Raw genomic sequence first — 19275 nt, 5'->3', positions numbered from 1 at the left:
CAAGAATTATGCTTTTAAAGTCATTAATCCCGAATTTTCGCGCACCGGAATCTTCTGAATCGGATGCCTCTAGTTGTGCCGACACAATCCACGTCCCTTTGGAATATTCTGCTTCCATCCACACTATTAAATGTGCCACTAACTGATATAATCGCAGTATAATGAAATGGGTACAGCACGGAAAAAGACCATTCGGCAGTCGAACCCATGCCAGCTATCAACAAGTCTCACTCCCCTGTCATTTACCCGCAGACGTGGAATTTTTTCCCTTCAGATCCATATCCAACTCCCTTTTGAAAGATATAATTGACCACTTTTAAGAAAGAGGTTGAGAGAAAACGGGTAAATATAGACCGTTTAGCCTGACATCAGTAGAGGGGCAAATGTTGGAATCAATTATTAAGTATTAAACAGCAGCACATTTGGAAAGAAATGATGGGATCGGTCCACGTCAGCATGGATTTATGAAAGGGAAATCCTGCTTGACAAATCTTATCGAAATTTTTGAGGATGGAACTGGTAGAGTGGACAAGGGAGAACCAGAGGATGCGGTGCATTTGGACTTTCAAAATGCTTTTGACAGGGTCCCACACAAGAGATTGATGTGCAAAATTAAAGCTCATGTTATTGGGGTTAATGTACTGACGTGGATAGAGAACTGATTTGCAGGCAGGAAGCAGAGAGTTGGGATAAACGGGTTTTTGTCAGAATGCAGGCAGTGACCAATGCGGTACTGCAGGGCTCAATGCTGGGACCCCAACTATTTAAAATATACATTTATGATTTTGGATGATGGAATTGAGTGTAATATCTCCAAGTTTGCAAATGACACTTAGCTGGATGGCATTGTGAGCTGTGAGGAGGACGCTAAAAGGCTGCAGGATGAATTGAACCGGTTTGGTGAATGGGCAAACGCTTGGCAGTTGCAGTATAATGTAGATACATGTGAGATTATCCACTTTGATGGAAAAGCCTGAAGGCAGAATGTTATCTGAATGGTGGCAGATTAGGAAAAGCGTAGGTACAGCGAGACCTGGGTGACATGGTTCATCAGCCATTGCAAGTTGGCATGGAGTTTCAGCAGGCGGTGAAGAAGGCAAGTGGTATGTTGGCGTTCATTGCTGGGGGATTTGAGTACAGGAGCAGCGAGGACTTACTGCAGTTGTACAGGGCCTTAGTGAGGCCTCAATTGGAATATTGTGTTCTGTTTTGGTCTCCCAGTCTGAGAAAGGACGTTCTTGCTATTGAGGGAGTGCAGCGTAGGTTCACCAGACTGATTCCCGGGATGGCAGGACTGACATAGGAGGAGAGACTGGATCGACTGTGCTTGTATTCACTGGAGTTAAGAAGGATGACAGGGCATCTCACAGAAACATAGAAAATACTGACGGGACTGGACAAGTTAGATGCAGGAACAATGCTCCCGATGTTGGTTAGGTCCAGAAGCAGGGGACATCCTCTAAGGATAACGATTCGGACTGAGATTATAGAGAAACGTCTTCACTAAGACAGTGTTAACCTGTGGAATTCCCCGCATCAGAGAGTTGTTGCAGCCAATTCATTGGATATATTCAAGAGTGAGTTAGATTTCATTGGATATATTCAAGAGTGAGTTAGATATGGCACTTACGGCTAAAGGGATCAAGGGGTATGTCGAGAAAGCAGGAAAGGGGTACTGACTGAATGATCAGCCATGCTCTTATTGAATGGTGGTGCAATCTCGAAGGGCCGAATGGCCTGCTCCTGCACCTATTTTCTATATTTCTATGTTTCCTTGTTTCTATTCAGATGTTTGATAGCATTCATGTATGAGCTGTCAGAAATCAATCAGTTGCTGTCTGTCGATCTTTGAGAAAAGTGAGAAGCAGCTGCTATATCACTGCGGCCATGCCAGTCTGAAAACGTCTACTCTCGGAGGCGAGGCAGCCTAAAGACTGGTAACTATTTGGAACTGAGACCGACAGTGAATACCAGGTGCTGTAGACTTTTACTGCCACTACAGTCTGCTCACAATATTCACACTGGCTTCAACCAATAAACAAACAGTTAGCTTCTCACCCCTTCATTCAATTTCTCTCTCACCCTCGCCTTATTTTTCCAAATCTTTGCTGCCCATTCTCCTGCTGCCATAGAAAGTCAAGGGGGTCCACACAAAACCCATCAAAAAACATAGCAACAAAGTAACCGAGCAAAACAACACATGCATACCAATAAGTCATTGTCAACGAAAGCATTCTCGACCAAACTGAGACATTGTACTATAATTACCACTTGTAGCTTATTTCTACAACAAGGTACAGACAGGTCTGATTAGTACTTGGATAGGAGTCTTAATACCAGGTGTACTATGCTTTTCCAATTAATGGAGGTTGCCGCTGCCTTCATTCAGCACTCCATTTGAATTTCAATCCTGCGATTTCAACAAATCTCTCTGTCGCTCTTGCTCTCCCTCTCCCTCTCACTCTCCCTCTCTCCCTCTCTCTCGCTCTCTCGTTCTCTCTCTCTCTCTCTCTCTCTCTAATAGCCTCAGGCCTGCTTTGTAATTGCAATAGAGGCTCTGGCTTGTAGTTTCTCAATGTTAGGTAGAGATGGCGCGAAGATAGACAGAGAACAAGGAGGGAAGGCAGGTAAAAGGAAACGTAAGAAGTATAAATGCTTCCGAGCTGTTTGATAGCATTCAGCTATGAGCTGACAGATAGCAATAAGTTGCTGTCTGTCGCTCTATGTGTAAAGAGAGAGCCAGCTGTTAGATACCTACGGCCATACCAGTCTGAAAATTCTGCTTTTCGATGCGAAATAGAGTAAGGCCTGGTTAGGACTTGGACGGGAGACCGACTAGGAATATCAGGTGCTGCAGAAACTTGCTGCCACTATAGGCTGCTCGCAAAATTCACACTGCCGTCAAACAATCAACACGCTGTTCACTTCTCCCTCCTGAATTCAATTTCTCTCTTACCCTCTCCCGTTAATGTGCCAAATCTTTGCTGCTCATTCTCCTGCTGCCACAGAAAGTCAAGGGGGTCCACACACAACTAAACAATACTACAGCAACAAAATAACCAGCAAAATAACACAGCCAAACCAGTAAGTCCTTGTCATCCAAACCACATTGCGCTATAACAACCACATCGTAGCTCATTACTGCAGCAAAATAGGGGCAGGCCTGATTTGTACTTCGATAGGATTCTTAATACCAGGCGCTAGGCTTTTCCTATTAATCGAGGTTGTTGCTGCCTTCATTCAGCACTCCATTTGCTGTTGTTTCCTACGCTTTTTCTAACACTCTCGCTCTCGCTCTCGCTCATGCACTCACTCTCTCTCTCTGTCGAATAGCCACAGGCTTGATTTGTACTTAGCAATGGAGCCTCGGGCTTAAACATTAAGTGTGTGTTAGCGAGAGATGGCGCGAAGAGAGATTGAAAACAAGGTGGGGAGGCAGGAAAATGGAAATGTAGGAAGTACAAATGCTTCCGGGCTGTTAAATAGCATTCATGTCGGAGCTGACAGAGAGCAATAACAAGCTGCCTGTTGCTCTTTGAATAAAGAGAGAGCTAAATGTAATATCGCTCCGGTCATACCAGTCTGAAAATGTCTGATCTCGGATGCGAAGCAGACTAATGCCAGGTTTGTACTTGGAAGGGAGACCGACTGCAAATGCCAGATGCTGTAGACTTTGTTTTATCTCCACAGGCTGCTCGCAACTTTTATACTGCCGTCAAACAATCAACAAGCTGTTCGCTTCTCCCTGCTGCATTAAATTTCTCTCCCACCCTCTCACTTTAATTTTCAAAATCTTTGCTGCTCATTCTCCTGCTGCCATCGAACGTCAAGAGGGTCCACACACAAAAAAAACAAAAAAGAATAACAAAATAAACGAGCAAAACAGCACACCCAAATCTGTAAGTCCTTGGCAAGCAAAGCATCCTAGATCAAACCGGCCGCTTCTGTCCCTTGCCGAAGGGACTCCGTACTGGCCGCTGCTGTCCCTGGCCGAAGGCCCACCGCCTAATCTGATCGATCATCAAAATTAACATTGCCCCAAAGCAGAGGGGACAGCAGAAGCATTTCCACAAAAATTTATGCGGGAGCACTTCACAACCAAGTGAAGAGACCCATATACAGCAGGCGCCTCAGAGCCAATCTGGCATGCCTTGATGACCCTGAGATGCTGAATTCCCATAGCGCTTGGTCTGCCCTCCAAGCCTCTATAGAAAGTGCCTGTGAAGAGACACTTCGTCACTCAACCGGAAAAAACTAGGACTGGTTTGATGAAAATGATCATGAGATCGAAGAACTAATAAATCTCAAGCGCAAAACATTTCTGAGCATCAAGCAACAGCCCAACTCGGGAGCTGCAAACCAACGTTACATACGGCTGAAGACTCAGGTCCAACAAAAAACCCGGGACCTTAAAGAACAGGTGGTGGATGGAGAAAGCACACGAGATACAACAACTGGCCGATAGCCACGATATGCGAGCATTTTTCACTGCAGTCAAGGCCTCCTGCGGTCCAAACTCCCAAGGTCCCAACACACTCCTGGCCAAGAACGAGGAATCACTCATCAAGGACACCGAGGCTGTCAGGGCCAGTTGGAAGGAACACTTTGAAGATCTCCTCAATCGGGACCTGCCTTTGACTCGAGTGTTCTCGATTCCATCCCGCAGTATGCGACCCACCATCAACTCAGTGAAACTCCAACGTTGCACGAGGTATGTAAACCATAAAACAGCTTAAGCAGAACAAGGCCACGGATGCGGACGGATTCCGTGCTGAGGAGCTAAAATATGGTAGGCGCGCATACATGACCTCATCTCTCTCATCTGGAGGGAGGAGAGCATGCCGGGAGATCTGAGAGATGGATTGACTATGACCATTTTTTAAAAAGAGAGACAAGTCTGACTGTGGCAACTACAGGGAAATCCTCCTGCTTTCATCACTGGGAAAGTTGTCGCTCGAGTTCTCCTCAATCATCTTCTCCCTGTGGCCGAAGAGCTCCTCCCGGAATCACAATGCGGATTTCGTCCCCTACGGGGCACAAACGACATGATCTTTGCAGCGCGCCAGTTGCTGGAAAAATGCAGAGAGCAGCGTCAACCCTGAAACATGGCCTTTTTGATCTTACAAACCTTTCGATCTTTTACACTGTCAACCGTGAGAGTCTATGGAGCGTCCTCCTCCATTTCGGATGCCCCCACAAGTTTGTCAACATCCTTCACTTGCTTCACGATAACATGCAGGCCGTGATCCTTACCAAGGGATCCATTACAGCCGCAATCCACGTCCGCACCAGGGTCAAACAGGGCTGTGTAATCGCTCCAAACCTCTTTTCAAAGTCCATCGGGATTGAGCTCTTCGAATTTCAACGCAAAGTGGCCGAGCGCAGGCAGTGGAAGGAGCGCGCAGCAAACCAGCCCCACCGAACCCTTCCCTCGACGAATGTCTGTCCCACCTGTAACAGTGTGTGTGGCTCTCATATCGGAATGTTCAGCCATCAAATAACTCACTTTTGGAGCGGAAGCAAGTCCTCCTCGATTCCGAGGGACTGCCTTTGATTGATTGATTGAGATCAATCTGAGACATTGCGCTGTAACTGCTACATCGTAGCTCATTTCTGCAACAAAGTATGACAGGTCTGAATAGTACTTAGATAGGAGTCTTATTACGAGCTGTACTAGGGTTTTTCTATTCGTGGAAGTTGTCACTGCCTTCATTCAGCACTCCATTTGCTGTTGGTTCCTCCACTTTCTACAATTGCCTCGCTCTCTCTCTAACAGGCACAGGTCTGATTTCTACGTAGCAATGGAGGCTCGCATTTATAGTTTGTGTGTGTTTTAGCGAGAGATGGCTCGAAGAGGGATAGAAAAGTAGATGGTAAGGCAGGTAAAAGGAAATGTAAGAAGTAGAAATGCTTCCATTTGATCGCATTCAGCTGATTGATTGCATTCATGTATAAGCTGACAGAAAGCTATAAGCAGCTGTCTGTGGCTCTCACAGTACAAAGAGAGCCAGTGGTTAGATATGTACGGCCATACTACTCTGAAAAATTCTGATCTCATCAGATCACGAATACGATGCAGAGTCAGGCCTGGTTAGTACTTAGAAGGGAGACCGCCTGGGAATACCAGGTGCAGTAGGCATTTGCTTCCGCCACAGGCTGCTCATGGTTCTGAACACACACTGCCGTTAATCCATCAACAACCTTTTTGCTGCTCTCTCTTTCCCAGTTTCCTTTCACCATTTCTTTCCTGCACATTCTCCTGCTGCTATACCAATACAAGGGAGTCGACGCAGGCGGCGAAAGAACACAGAAGAACAAAATAAGATAGCAAAAAAACACATGCTGGCGGAGGGGCACCAGGACGCAGCAGCAGAGAGGAGAGACAAGGTGCATTGGAACCTTGGAGGGACAAACAGGAACAGAACAATGAATAATGTAGGAAGAGCTGAAATTCAATGCAGGTAAAAAGCAAAGCTAACTAACATGCTGCTTGAATGCATGTGTGTTACAGACGGGATTGACGAGTTGCAGGTGCCACTTGCACATGGGGATCTGAAATGTGGCTATAACAGAGATCGGTCTTAAAAATTGGAAATTAAACAATCGTGGCGATTTGGGGGCGGTGGAAGTTTTTTGGGGTGAGGTCAGATTTGGGGATTGGGAGGTTTGCGGGAGAGCGATTTAAGGGGGTGAGAGATTTCGAGGTTGGCGAGCGTGAGATTTCCGAGTGAATGAATGAGTGATTTGGGGGTGAGTTAGGGAATGGTGAAAGTCAGGTACTTTTGTAGCTTGAGGCAAGGCAATGAAGGGGGTAGGGCTTTTTAGCTTTTTTGTATGAGAGGAGAGCAGCAAGAGGTGTGGGTGGCGTAAGGTAAATGGTGAAATGAAAATTGAGTGCTGATTGCTTGTATGAATGCATAGAATGAGAAAATGAAATGAAGAACAGCCGTATGTCCATTTAAGTAAAGAGATAGCCAGTGTGCTGATTCCAACGTCCACACTCGTCTGGAAACGCCTGATCTCATCTGATCTCGGAAACTAAGCAGAATCAGACGTGGTGAGTAGTTGGATGGGAGACTGCATGGGAATATCAGATGAGTCGGCTATTGCTGCCACCACAGGCTGCTCGTCGTTCTGCATGCACACTGACCTTAATACATGAACAACCGTTCTGCTGCTCTCTCTCTCTCACATTTCATTTGTGCAATTTCTTCTGCTGCTACACAAATGCACAACAACAAAATAAAATAGCAAAAAACCACATGCTGGCGGAGGAGCAAAAGAGAAGAACGCAAGGTGCATCGAAACCTGGGAGGGATAAATAGCAACAGAACAACGAATAATAATGCAGGAAGAGCAGCAATTCAATGCAGGAAAAAAGCAAAGGCTGCTGAAATGCATGTGTGTTAATGTGATAAATGTTACAAATCAGATTGGCGCGTTGCAGGCGTCACTTGCTACATGGTGTTCCGAATTGTGGCTACAACTGACACCTGGATTAAAAATGGGTAGGATTTGAAATTAAACAATCTTGGTTTATTGGGTTGGTGCAAGCTTTTTTAGCGGGAGGAGAGATTTGGGGAAGGGGAGATTTGCGGGGAGAGCGATTTGAGCTGTTGAGAGATTTCGAGTTTGGCGAGCGTTGAGATTTGGAGGTGAGTGAGTGAGTGATTTGGGGGTGAGCGAGGGATTGTTGAAAGTGAGGTAGTTTTGAAGTTTGAGGCAAGGCAGTGAAGGAGGTAGGGCTTCTATTTTGTTTGCGTAGGAGGCAGAGCAGCAAGAGATGTTGGTGGCGGAAGGAAAATGGTGAAATGAAAATTGAGTCCTGATTACTTTATGAATGCATAGAATGAGAAAAAGAAATGAAGAACAGCCGTATGTCCATTTAAGTAAAGAGAAAGCCCATGTGCTGATGCCTATGGCCACACTAGTCTGAAAACGCCCGATCTCATCTGATCTCGGAACCTACGCAGAGTCAGGCATGATTTGCATTTGGATTGGAGACCGCCTGGGAATGACAGGTGCAGTAGGCTTTTGCAGCCACCACAGGCTGCTCGCACTGCCATCAATCAATCAACACGCTTTTCGCTTCTCCCTCCTGCATTTAATTTCTCTCTCACCCTCTCCCTTTATTTCAAGGCAAAAAACAAAAACGGCAAAATTACAGCACAATTCTGAAGGGACAAAATTGTCTTAAAAAGACAAGCCTGAAGGCTCTGTGCCTCAATGTGAGGATTATTCGGAATAAGTTGGACGAATTAACTGCGCAGAGAGCAGTTATCGGATATGATGTAATTGGCATCATGGAGACATGGCTCCAGGGTGACCAAGATAATGGGAACTCAACATCCAGGGGTATTCAACTTTTAGGAAGGATAGGCAGAGAGGAAAAGGAGGCGGGGTGGCGTTGCTGATTAAAGAGGAAATTAATGCAATAGTAAGGAGGGACATTAACCTGAATGATTTGGAATTGGTATGGGTGGAGCTGCGGAACACCAAAGGGCAGAAAACGCTAGTGGGATTGTGTATAGACCACCAAACAGTAGTAGTGAGAACGGGGACAGCATCAAATAAGAAATAAGAGATGTGTGCAATAAATGTACAACAGTTATCATGAGCGACTTTAATCTACATATTGATTGTGCTAACACAAACAGGTTGCAATGCGGTGGAGGAAGATTTCCTGGAGTGTATTTGGGATTGTTTTCTACACCAAAGTGTCGAGGAACCAACTAGAGAGCTGACCATCGTAGACTGGGTGATGTGTAATGAGAAGGGACTCATTAGCAATCTTGTTGTGAGGCCCCTTGGGGAAGACTGACCATAATATGGTAGAATTCTTTATGAAGATGGAGAGTGACACAGTTAATTCAGAAACTATGGTCCTGAACTTAAGGAAAGGTAACTTCGATGGTATGAGGCGTGAATTAGCTAGAATAGACTGGCAAAGGATACTTAAAGGGTTGCAGGTGGATAAGCAATGGTAACATTTAAAGGTCGCATGGATGAACTACAGCAATTTTACATCCCTGTCTGGAGTAAAAAAAAACGGTGAAGGTGGCTCAACCGTGGCATACACGGGAAATTCATTATAATGTTAAACCCAAGAAAGAGGCATATAATTTGGCTAGAAAAAGCAACAACCTGAGGACTGCGCGAGGTTTATAATTCAACAGAGGAGGACTAAGGGATTGATTAAGAGGGGGGAAATAGATTACGAGAGGAAGCTTGAAGGGATCATAAAAACTGACTGCTAAAGCTTCTATAAATATGTGAAGAGAAAAAGATGAGTGAAGACAAAAGTAGGTCACTTGCAGTCGGATTCAGCTGACGTTATAATGCGGAACAAAGAAATGGCAGACCAATGGAACAAATACTTCGGTTCTATCTTCACGAGGGAAGACACAAATAACCTTCTGAATATACTCGGGGACAATGTGTCTCGGGAGAAGGAGGAACTGAAGGATATCCTTATTAGGCAGGAAATTGTGTTAGGTAAATTGATGGGAATAAAGGCCGATAAATCCCCGGGGCCTGATAATCTTCATCCCAGAGTACTTAAGGAAATGACATTAGTGATTATTTTCCAACAGTCTATCGAATCTGGATCAGTTCCTATGGACTGGAGGGTAGCTAATGTAACACCACTTTTTAAAAAAGGAGGGAGGGAGAAAACGGGTAATTATAGACCGGTTAACCTCACATCAGTAAGGGGGGAAATGTTGGATTCAACGATTAAGGATGAAACAGCAGCGCATTTGGAAAGCAGTGAGAGGATCGTTCAATCTCAGCATGTATTTATGAAAGAGAAATCAGGCTTGACGAATCTGCTGGGATTTTTTGAAGACGTAACTAGGAGAGTTACAAGGGAGAACCAGTGGATGTGGTGTATTTGGACTTTTGACAAGGACCCGCACAAGACATTAGTGTGCAACATTAAAGCACATAGCATTACGGTAATGTACTGACGTGGATAGAGAACTGGTTGGCAGACAGGAAGTAGAGTGTCGGAATAAAATGGTATTTTTGAGAATGGCAGACAGTGACTACTGGAGTGCCACAGGCTCAGTGCTGGGACCTCAGCTCTTTACAATATTATTAACGATTTAGATGAAGGAATTAAGTGTAATATCTCCAAGTTTGCAGATGACACTAAACTAGGTGGCAGTGTGAGCTATGAGCAGGACACTAAGAGGCAGCAGGGTGACTTGGACAGTTTAGGTGATTGGCCAAATACAATGCACATGTAGTATAATTTGGATAAATGTGAGGTTATCCATTTTAGGGCCAAAAACACGAAGGCAGAATATTATCTGAATGGCGGCAGGTTTTAAAAGTGGATGTGCAACGAGAGCTGAGTGTCATGGTTCATCAGTCATTGAAAGCTGGCATGCAGGTACAGCAAGCGGTGAAAAAGGCAAATGGTATGTTGGCCTTCATAGCTGGGGGATTTGAGTATAGGAGCAGGGAGGTCTTACTGCACTTGTACAGGGCCTTAGTGAGGCATCACCTGGAAAATTGTGCTCAGTTTTGATCTCCTAATCTGAGGAAGGACGTTCTTGCTATTGAGGGAGTGCAGTGAAGGTTCACCAGACTGATACCAGGGATGTCATATGAGAGAGACTGGATCAACTGGGATTTTATTCACTGGAGGTTCGAAGGATGAGAGGGGATCTCGTAGAAATCTATAAGATTCTGACTGCACTGGACAGGTTAGATGCGGGAAGAATGTTCCCGATGTTGTGGAAGTCCAGAACCAGGGGACATAGGCTTATGACAAGGGGTAGGCCATTTAAGTCAGAGATAAGAGAAACTTCTTCAATCAGAGAGTTGTTAACCTGTGGAATTACTTGCCGCAGAGAGTTGTTGATGCCAGTTCATTGGATCTATTTAAGAGGGAGTTAGATATGACCCCTACGGCTAAGTGGATCAAGGAGTATGGAGATAAAGCAGCAAAGGCGCACAGAGGGAGTGATCAGCCATTATCTTATTGAATGGTGGTTAAGGCGCGAAGGACCGAATGGCCTACTCCTGCACCTATTTTCTATGTTTCTATGTTTCTATGTTTCTATGTTTTTCAAATCGTTGCTGCTGATTCTCCTGCTGCCATAGAAAGTCAAGGGCGTTCATGCATATCCAAGCAATAAACACAGCAACAAAATAACCGAGCAAAACAACACCCAAACCTGTAACTCCTTATCATCCAATGCATCCTAGATAAAATTCAGACGTTGCGCTATAACTAACACATCGTAGCTCAATTCTGCAACAAAGTAGGGGCAGGTCTGATTAATACTTGTTGTACGAGGCTTTTCGTATTAGTCGATGTTGTCGCTGCATTCATTCAGCACTCCATTTGCTGTTCGATCATGCATTTTTTCTACAACTCTCTCTCTAGCACTCTCTTTCGCTATCTCTCTTGCTCGCTCTCGCTCACGCTCTCGCTCTCTCTAATAGGCAGAGGGTTGATTTGTACTTAGCAATGGTGGCTCGGGCTTATAGTTTGAGTGTGTTAGCCAGAGGTGGCGTGGACAGAGAATAAAACAAGGTGTAAGGCATGTATAAGGAAATGTAAGAAGTACAAATGCTTCTGAGCTGTTTGATAGCATTCAGCTGACAGAAAGCAATAAGGAGCTGCCTGTGGCTCTTTAAGTAAAGAGAGAGCCAGCTGTTCTGTAACTACGGCCATACTAGTCTGAAAATCTCCAATCTCCTCTGATCTTGGATGTTGAAGCAGAATAATGCCTGGTTAGTATTTGGAAGGGTGATGGACAGGGAATACCAGGTGTTGTCGACATTTGGTAGCACCACAGATTACTCGCCACATTCAGAGTGTCCTCAACCAATCAACAAACTGTTCGCTTCTCGCTCCGACATTCAGTTTCTGTTTAACCCTTTCCCTTTATTTTTCGAAATCTTTGCTGCTCATTCTCCTGCTGCCATAGAAATTCAAGGGGTTCCACACAAAACCAACTAAAAAACAATGCAACAAAATAACCGAGCAAAACAACACACCCAAACAAGTAATCGTTGTCATCCAAAACATCTTAGATCAAACTCAGACATTGCGCTATAACTACCACATCGTAGCTCTTTTTTGCAACAAATTGGGGACAGGTCTGATTAGTTCTTGGTCGGAGTCTTAATACCACGTGTGCTAGGCGTTTTCTATTAGTCGAGGTTGTCGCTGCCTTGATTCAGCACTCCATTTGCTGTTCGTTCGCGTGCTTTCTACAACTCTCTCTGTCTTTCTGTTGCTCTCGCTATCGCTCTCTGTCTCTTTCTCGCTCTCGCTCTTTCTCTCTCTCTCTGTCTCTGATAGGCAGAGACCAGACTTGTAGTTACCAATGGAGGCTCGGGCTTATAGTTTTTGTGTGTGTTAGCGAGAGATGGCACGAAGAGAGATAGAAAACATGATCGGAAGGCAGGTAAAAGCAAATGTAAGAAGTACAAATGCTTGCGAGTGTTTGATACCATTCATGAATGAGCTGACAGAAAGCAATAAGCAGCTGTCTGTGGACGTTTAAGTAAAGAAAGAGGCAGCTATTGGATATCTACAGCCATAATAGACCAAAAAAGCCTGATCTCGGATGCGATGCAGAGCAAGGCAGAGTTATTACTTGGAAGGGAGACAGACTGGGAATACCAGGTGCCGTAGACTTTTGCTGCAACCACAAAATGCTCACAACATTAAAACTGCCGTCAACCAATCGACAAGCTTTTCACTTCTCCCTCCTGCATTCAATTTCTCTTTCACCCGCGCCTTATTTTTCCAAATCTTTGCTGCTCATTCTCCTGCTCTCATCGAAAGTCAAGGAGTTCCACACACAACCAATCAAAAGACATAGCAACAAAATAACCAAGCAAAACAACACCCCCAAACCAGCAATCCTTGTCATCAAAAGCATCCCAGATCAAACTCAGACATTGCGCTATAACTAACACATCGCAACTCATTTCTGCAACAAAGTAGAGACAGGTCTGATTAGTACTTGGATAGGAGTCTTAATACCAGGTGTACTATGCTTTTCATATTAGTCGAGGTTGTCGCTGCCTTCATTCAGCACTCGATTTACTGTTCGTGCCTGCACTTTCTACACATCTCTCGCGTTTTCTCTCTCTTTCTCTCTCTCTCCCTCTCTCTCTGTTCCGCTCTCTCTCGCTCCACTAGGCACAGGCCTGATTTGTAATTAGCATTGGTAGCTCGGGCTTATAGTTCGTTTGTGTGTTCGCGAGAGAAGGAGGGAAGTGAGATAGTAAAGAAGGTGGGAAGACGGGGAAAAGGAAAGGTAAGAAGTACAAATCCATTTTTGTTGTTTGAGCTGACAGAAAGCAATAAGCAGCTGTCTGCGGCTCTTTATATAAAGAGAGAACCAACTGTTAGATACCAACTGCGGCCATACTTGTCCGAAAAAGTCTGATCTCGGATGCGAAGCAGAGTAATGACTGCTTGGTACTTGGAAGGGACACCGATTTGGAATACCAGATGCTGTTCACATTCGGTGCCACCACAGGCTGCTCGCAACATTCACACTGCCGTCAACCAATCAACAAGCTTTTTACTTTTCCCTCCTGCATTTAAGTTCTCTCTCACCCTCTCCCTTTATTATGCTAAGATTTACTGCTCCTTGTCCTTCTGCCACCGAAAGTGAAGAGGGTCCACACACAAGCTTCCAAAAAACAGAGCAACAACTTAACCGAGCAATACATAGAAACATAGAAAATAGGTACAGGAATGGGTCATTCGGCCCTTCGAGCCTGCACCACCATTCAATAAGATCATGGCTGATCGTTCACCTCAGTACCGCTTTCCTGCTTTCTATCCATACCCCTTGATCCCTTAATTAAACAGAACCAGAAGGTTCCAGAGACTTCCCAGAGCTGCCTGCCACGTTAGAAAGCTGTGTGTGCTTGGGCTCTGTGAATGTATCACATTTGACGGCGAGAAGCGATGTTAAAGATGATTTCAATCTGAAATTCATTTGGTGAAGGATTCAGGCAGCCGACAGAGAGACTGTGGTGGCATCAAAAGCCTACTGCATCTGGCGTTCCCAGCGGTCTCCAATCCAAATACTAATCAGGCCTGACTCTGCGTAGGTTCCGAATTCAGATGAGATCGGGCGTTTTCAGACTAGTGTGGCCATAGCCATCAGCACATGGGCTTTCTCGTTACTTAAACGGACATACGGCTGCTCATCATTTCTAAGCATTCATACAAGTAATCAGCACTCAACTTTCCTTTCACCATTTTCCTTCCGCCACACCCACATCTTGCTGCTCTGCCTCCTACACAAACAAACTCCAAGCCCTATCACCTTCATTGCCTTGCCTCAAGCTTCAAAACTACCTGACTTTCAACAATCCCTCACTCACCCCCAAATCTCACGCTCGCCAAACTCGAAATCTCTCAATAGCTCAAATCGCTCTCCCCCCAAATCTTCCCTCTCGCTTAGAGAAGCTTGCATCGACCCAAATCACCAAGATTGTTTAATTTCAAATCCTACCCATTTTTAATCCAGGTCTCAGTTATAGCCACATTTCATAACCCCATGTGGCAAGTGACGCCTGCAATACGCCGATCTGATTTGTAACATTCATCACATTAACACGCATGCATTCCAGCAGCATGCGAGTTGCCTTTGCTTTTTTCCTGCATTTAATTGCTGCTCTTCCTGCACTATTCTTTGTTCTGTTGCTATTTATCCCTCCCAGGTTTCGATGCACCTTGCGTTCTTCTCTTTTGCCCCTCCGCCAGCATGTGGTTTTTTGCTATTTTATTTTGTTGTTGTGCATCGACCCCCTTGCATTTGTGTGGCAGCAGAAGAAATTGCACGAATGAAATGTGAGAGAGAGAGAGCAGCAGAACGGTTGTTCATGTATTAAGGTCAGTGTGCATGCAGAACGACGAGCGGCCTGTGGTGGCAGCAATAGCCGACTCATCTGATATTCCCATGCAGTCTCCCATCCAACTACTCACCACGTCTGATTCTGCTTAGTTTTTGAGATCAGGCGTTTCCAGACTAGTGTGGACGTTGGCATCAGCACACTGGCTATCTCTTTACTTAAATGGACATACGGCTGATCTTCATTTCATTTTCTCATTCCATGCATTCACACAAGTAATCAGCACTCAATTTTAATGTCACCATTTTCCTTACGCCACCCACACCTCTTGATGCTCTCCTCTCATACAAAAAAACTACAAAGCCCTACCCCCTTCATTGCCTTGCCTCAAGCTACAAAAGTACCAGACTATCACCATTCCCTCACTTAGCCCCAAATCACTCATTCATTCACTCGCAAATCTCACGCTCGCCAACCTCGAAATCTCTCACCCCCTTAAATCTCTCTCCCGCAAACCTCCCAAACCCCAAATCTGACCTCACCCCAAAACAATTTCCACCACCTCCAAATCGCCACGATTGTTTAATTTCCAGTCCTACCAATTTTTAAGCCAGATCTCTGTTGTAGCCACATTTCAGATCCCCATGTGCAAGTGGCACCTGCAACTCGTCAATCTAGTTTGTAACACACATGCATTCAAGCAGCATGTCAATTCGCTTTGCTTTTTTCCTGCATTGAATTGCCCCTCTTCCTACATTATTCTTTGTTCTGTACCTATTTGTCCCGCCGAGGTTCCAATGCACCTTGACTTTCCTCTCTGCTGCTGCGTCCTGGTGCCCCTCCACCAGCATGTGGCTTTTTGCTATCTTATTTTGTTCTTCTGCATTCTTTCGCCTCCTGCATCGACTCCCTTGCATTTGTATAGCAGCAGGAGAAGGTGCAGAAAAGAAATGGTGAAAGGAAACTGAGAAAGAAAGAGCAGCAAAAAGGTTGTTGATGGATTAACGGCAGTGTGTGTGCAGAACCATGAGCGGCCTGTGGTGGAAGCAAATGCCTACTGCACCTGGTATTCCCAGGCGGTCTCCCTTCTAATTACTAACCAGGCCTGACTCTGCATTGTATTCGAGATCTGATGAGATCAGGATTTTTCAGAGTAGTATGGCCGTACATATGTAACCGCTGGCTCTCTTTTTACTGAGAGAGCCACAGACAGCTGCTTGTAGCTTTCTGTCAGCAGATACATAACGCTATGAAACAGCTGATTGCGATCAAGCAGCTTGGAAGCATTTGTACTTCTTACATTTCCTTTTACCTGCCTTACTATCTTCTTTTCTATCTCTCTTCGAACCATCTCTCGCTAACACACACACAAACTATAAACCCGAGCCTACATTGCTATGTACAAATCAGACCTGTGCCTATTGGAGAGCAAAAGCGAGAGTGAGTTGTTGAAAGCGCAGGTACGAACAGCAAATGGAATGCTGAATGAATGCAGTGACAACCTCCAAGCCTAGTATACCTCGAATTAGATCTCCTATCTAAGTACTAATCAGACCTGTCCAGACCTTGTTGCAGAAATGAGCTACGATGTGGCAGTAATAGCGCAATGTCTCAGATTGATCTCAATCAATCAATCAAAGGCAGTCCCTCGGAATCGAGGAGGACTTGCTTCCATTCCAAAAGTGAGCTCTTTGATGGCTGAACAGTCCGATACGAGAGCCACAGACCCTGTTACAGGTGGGACAGACATTCGTCGAGGGAAGGGTTCGGTGGGGCTGGTTTGCCATGCCCTCCTTCCGCTGCCTGCACTTGGCCTCTTCATGCTCTTTTGCGTTGAGATTCGAAGAGCTCAATCCCGGATGGACTTTCTCCACCTCGGGCGGTCTGCGGCCAGGGTCTCCCAAGTGTCTGTGGTGATGTCGCACTTTACCAGCGAGTCTTGGATGGTGTCCTTATAACGTTTCCACTGTCCTCCTTTGGCCCATTTACCGTGAACGAGCTCGGCATAAAGCATTTGTATCGGGAGTCTTGTATCTGGCATGCATACTATGTGTCCTGCCCAGCGAAGCTGATCGAGTGTGGTCAGTGCTTCAATACTGGTGAAGTTAGCCTGGTCGAGGACACTGCCATTGGTGCGCATGTCCTCCCAGGATATTTGCAGGATCCTGGGAGTCATCATTGGTGAAATATCTCCAGCGGCTTGAGGTGCCTTCTGTACATGGTCCATGCCTCTGACCCATACAGGAGGGTGGTTATTACTGCAGCCCTGTAGACCATGAGATTAATGGTAGATTTGAGGGCCTGATCTTCAAACACTCTTTTCCGCAGGCAGCCGAAGGCTGCGCTGTTGCACTGAAGGCGACGCTGAATCTCCACATCAATGTCTGCCTTTGTTGATAAGAGCCTCCCGAGATGTAGGGAATTGCCCACTTTGTCCAGTGACGCGCCATGGATCTTGATGATTGGAGGGCAGTGCTGTGTGGCGATGACAGGCTGGTGAAGGACCTTTGTCTTACGGATGTTAACCGTCAGGCCCATGCTTCAATATGCCTCAGTGAATACATTGACTGTATCCTGGAGTTTAGCCTCTGAATGTGCACAGTAACAGGCATCGTCCACATACTGCAGTTGAATGAGAGAGGTTGGGGTGATCTTGGACCTGGCCTGGAGGCAGCGTAGGTTAACCAGTTTCCCACTGGTTCTGTAGTTTAATTCTTCTCCAGCGGGGAGCTTGTTGATTGTGAGGTGGAGCATGGCGGCGAGGAAGATAGAAAATAGGTTGGGAGCGATTACACAGCCCTGTTTGACCCCGGTGCGGACGTGGATTGCGGCTGTAATGGAGCCATTGGTAAGGATCACGGCTTGCATGTCATCGTGAAGCAAGCGAAGGATGTTGACCAACTTTTGGGGCCATCCGAAACGGAGGAGGACGCTCCAAAATCGCTCACGGTTGACAGTGTCAAAGGCTTTTGTAAGATCGAAAAAGGCCATGTATAAGGATTGACGCTGCTCTCTGCAGTTTTCCTCCAACTGGCGCGCTGCAACGATCATGCCTGTTGTGACCCTTAGGGGAAGAAATCCGCATTGTGATTCCGGGAGGAGATGATTGAGGAGAACTCGATCGAAACTTTCCCAGTGGATGAAAGCAGGAAAATTCTCCTGTCGTTGCCACAGTCGGACTTGTCTCCACCTTTAAAAATGGTCACAATCACTGCATCTCTCAGATCTCCAGGCATGCTCTCCTCCCTCCAGAAGAGAGAGATGAGGTCATGTATCCGTGCCAACTGCGCCTTTCCACCATATTTTAGTGCCTCAGCACGGATTCCATCCACACTCGTCGACTTTTTATTCTTAAGCTGTTTTATGGTTTTTCCTACCTCGTGCAAGGTTGGAATTTCACTGAGTTGACAGTGGGTTGCATGCTGCGGGATGGAATCGAGAACACTCGAGTCAAAGGCAGAGTCTCGATTGAGGAGATCTTCAAAGTGCCCCTTCCATCGGTTCCTGACAGCCTCGGTGTCCTTGATGAGTGTTTCCTCGTTCTTGGCAGGAGTGGGTTGGAGCCTTCAGAGTTTGGACCGTAGGTGGCTTGACTGCAGCGAAGAATCCTCGCATATCGTGGCTGTCGACCTGTTGTTGTATCTCCTGTGCTTTCTCCATCCATCACCTGTTCTTTCGGTCCCGGGTTTTTTTCTTGGACCTGAGCCTTGAGCCGTCTGTAATGTTGTTTTGCAGCTCTCGAGTTGGGCTGTTGCTTGATGCTCAGAAATGTATTGCGCTGCAATTTATTAATTCTTCGATCTCCTGATCATTTTCATCAACCAGTTTTGATGTTTTCTGGTTGAGTGACAAAGTATCTCTTCACAGGTACTGGTTATAGAGGCCTGGAGGGCAGACCAAGCACGATGGGGATTCAGCATCTCCGTGTCATCAAGGCACGCCTGATTGGCTGTGATGCGTTGGCTGTATAAGGCTCTCTTAGCTTGCTCTCTAAGTGCCCCGGCATTAACTTTTTGTGGAACTGCTTCTACTGTCCCCTCTGTTTTGGGGCAATGTTTATGTTGATCATGGATCTGATTAGGCGATGGGCCTTCGGCCAGCGACAGCAGCGGCCGGTACTGGGTCTGGGTCCCTTCGGCCAGGGACAGAAGCGACCGGTTTGATCTCGGATGCTTTGCATGACAAGGGCTTACAGGTTTGGATGTGACGTTTTGCTCAGTTATTTTGTTGCTGTGTTTTGTGTTTAGTTGTGTGTGGACCCTCTTGACGTTCGATGGCAGCTGGAGAATGAGCAGCAAAGATTTGGAAAAATAAAGGGAGAGGGTGGGAGAGAAATTTAACGCAGCAGCGAGAAGCGAACAGCTGGTTGATTGTTTGTCGGCAGTATGAAAGTTGTGAACAGCCTGTGGAGACAGCAAAAGTCAGCAGCAC

This window comes from Pristiophorus japonicus, chromosome 21 (genome assembly GCF_044704955.1).
Source record: "Pristiophorus japonicus isolate sPriJap1 chromosome 21, sPriJap1.hap1, whole genome shotgun sequence".
Classification (NCBI taxonomy): domain Eukaryota; kingdom Metazoa; phylum Chordata; class Chondrichthyes; family Pristiophoridae; genus Pristiophorus; species Pristiophorus japonicus.
This window is presented reverse-complemented; position numbering follows the sequence as displayed.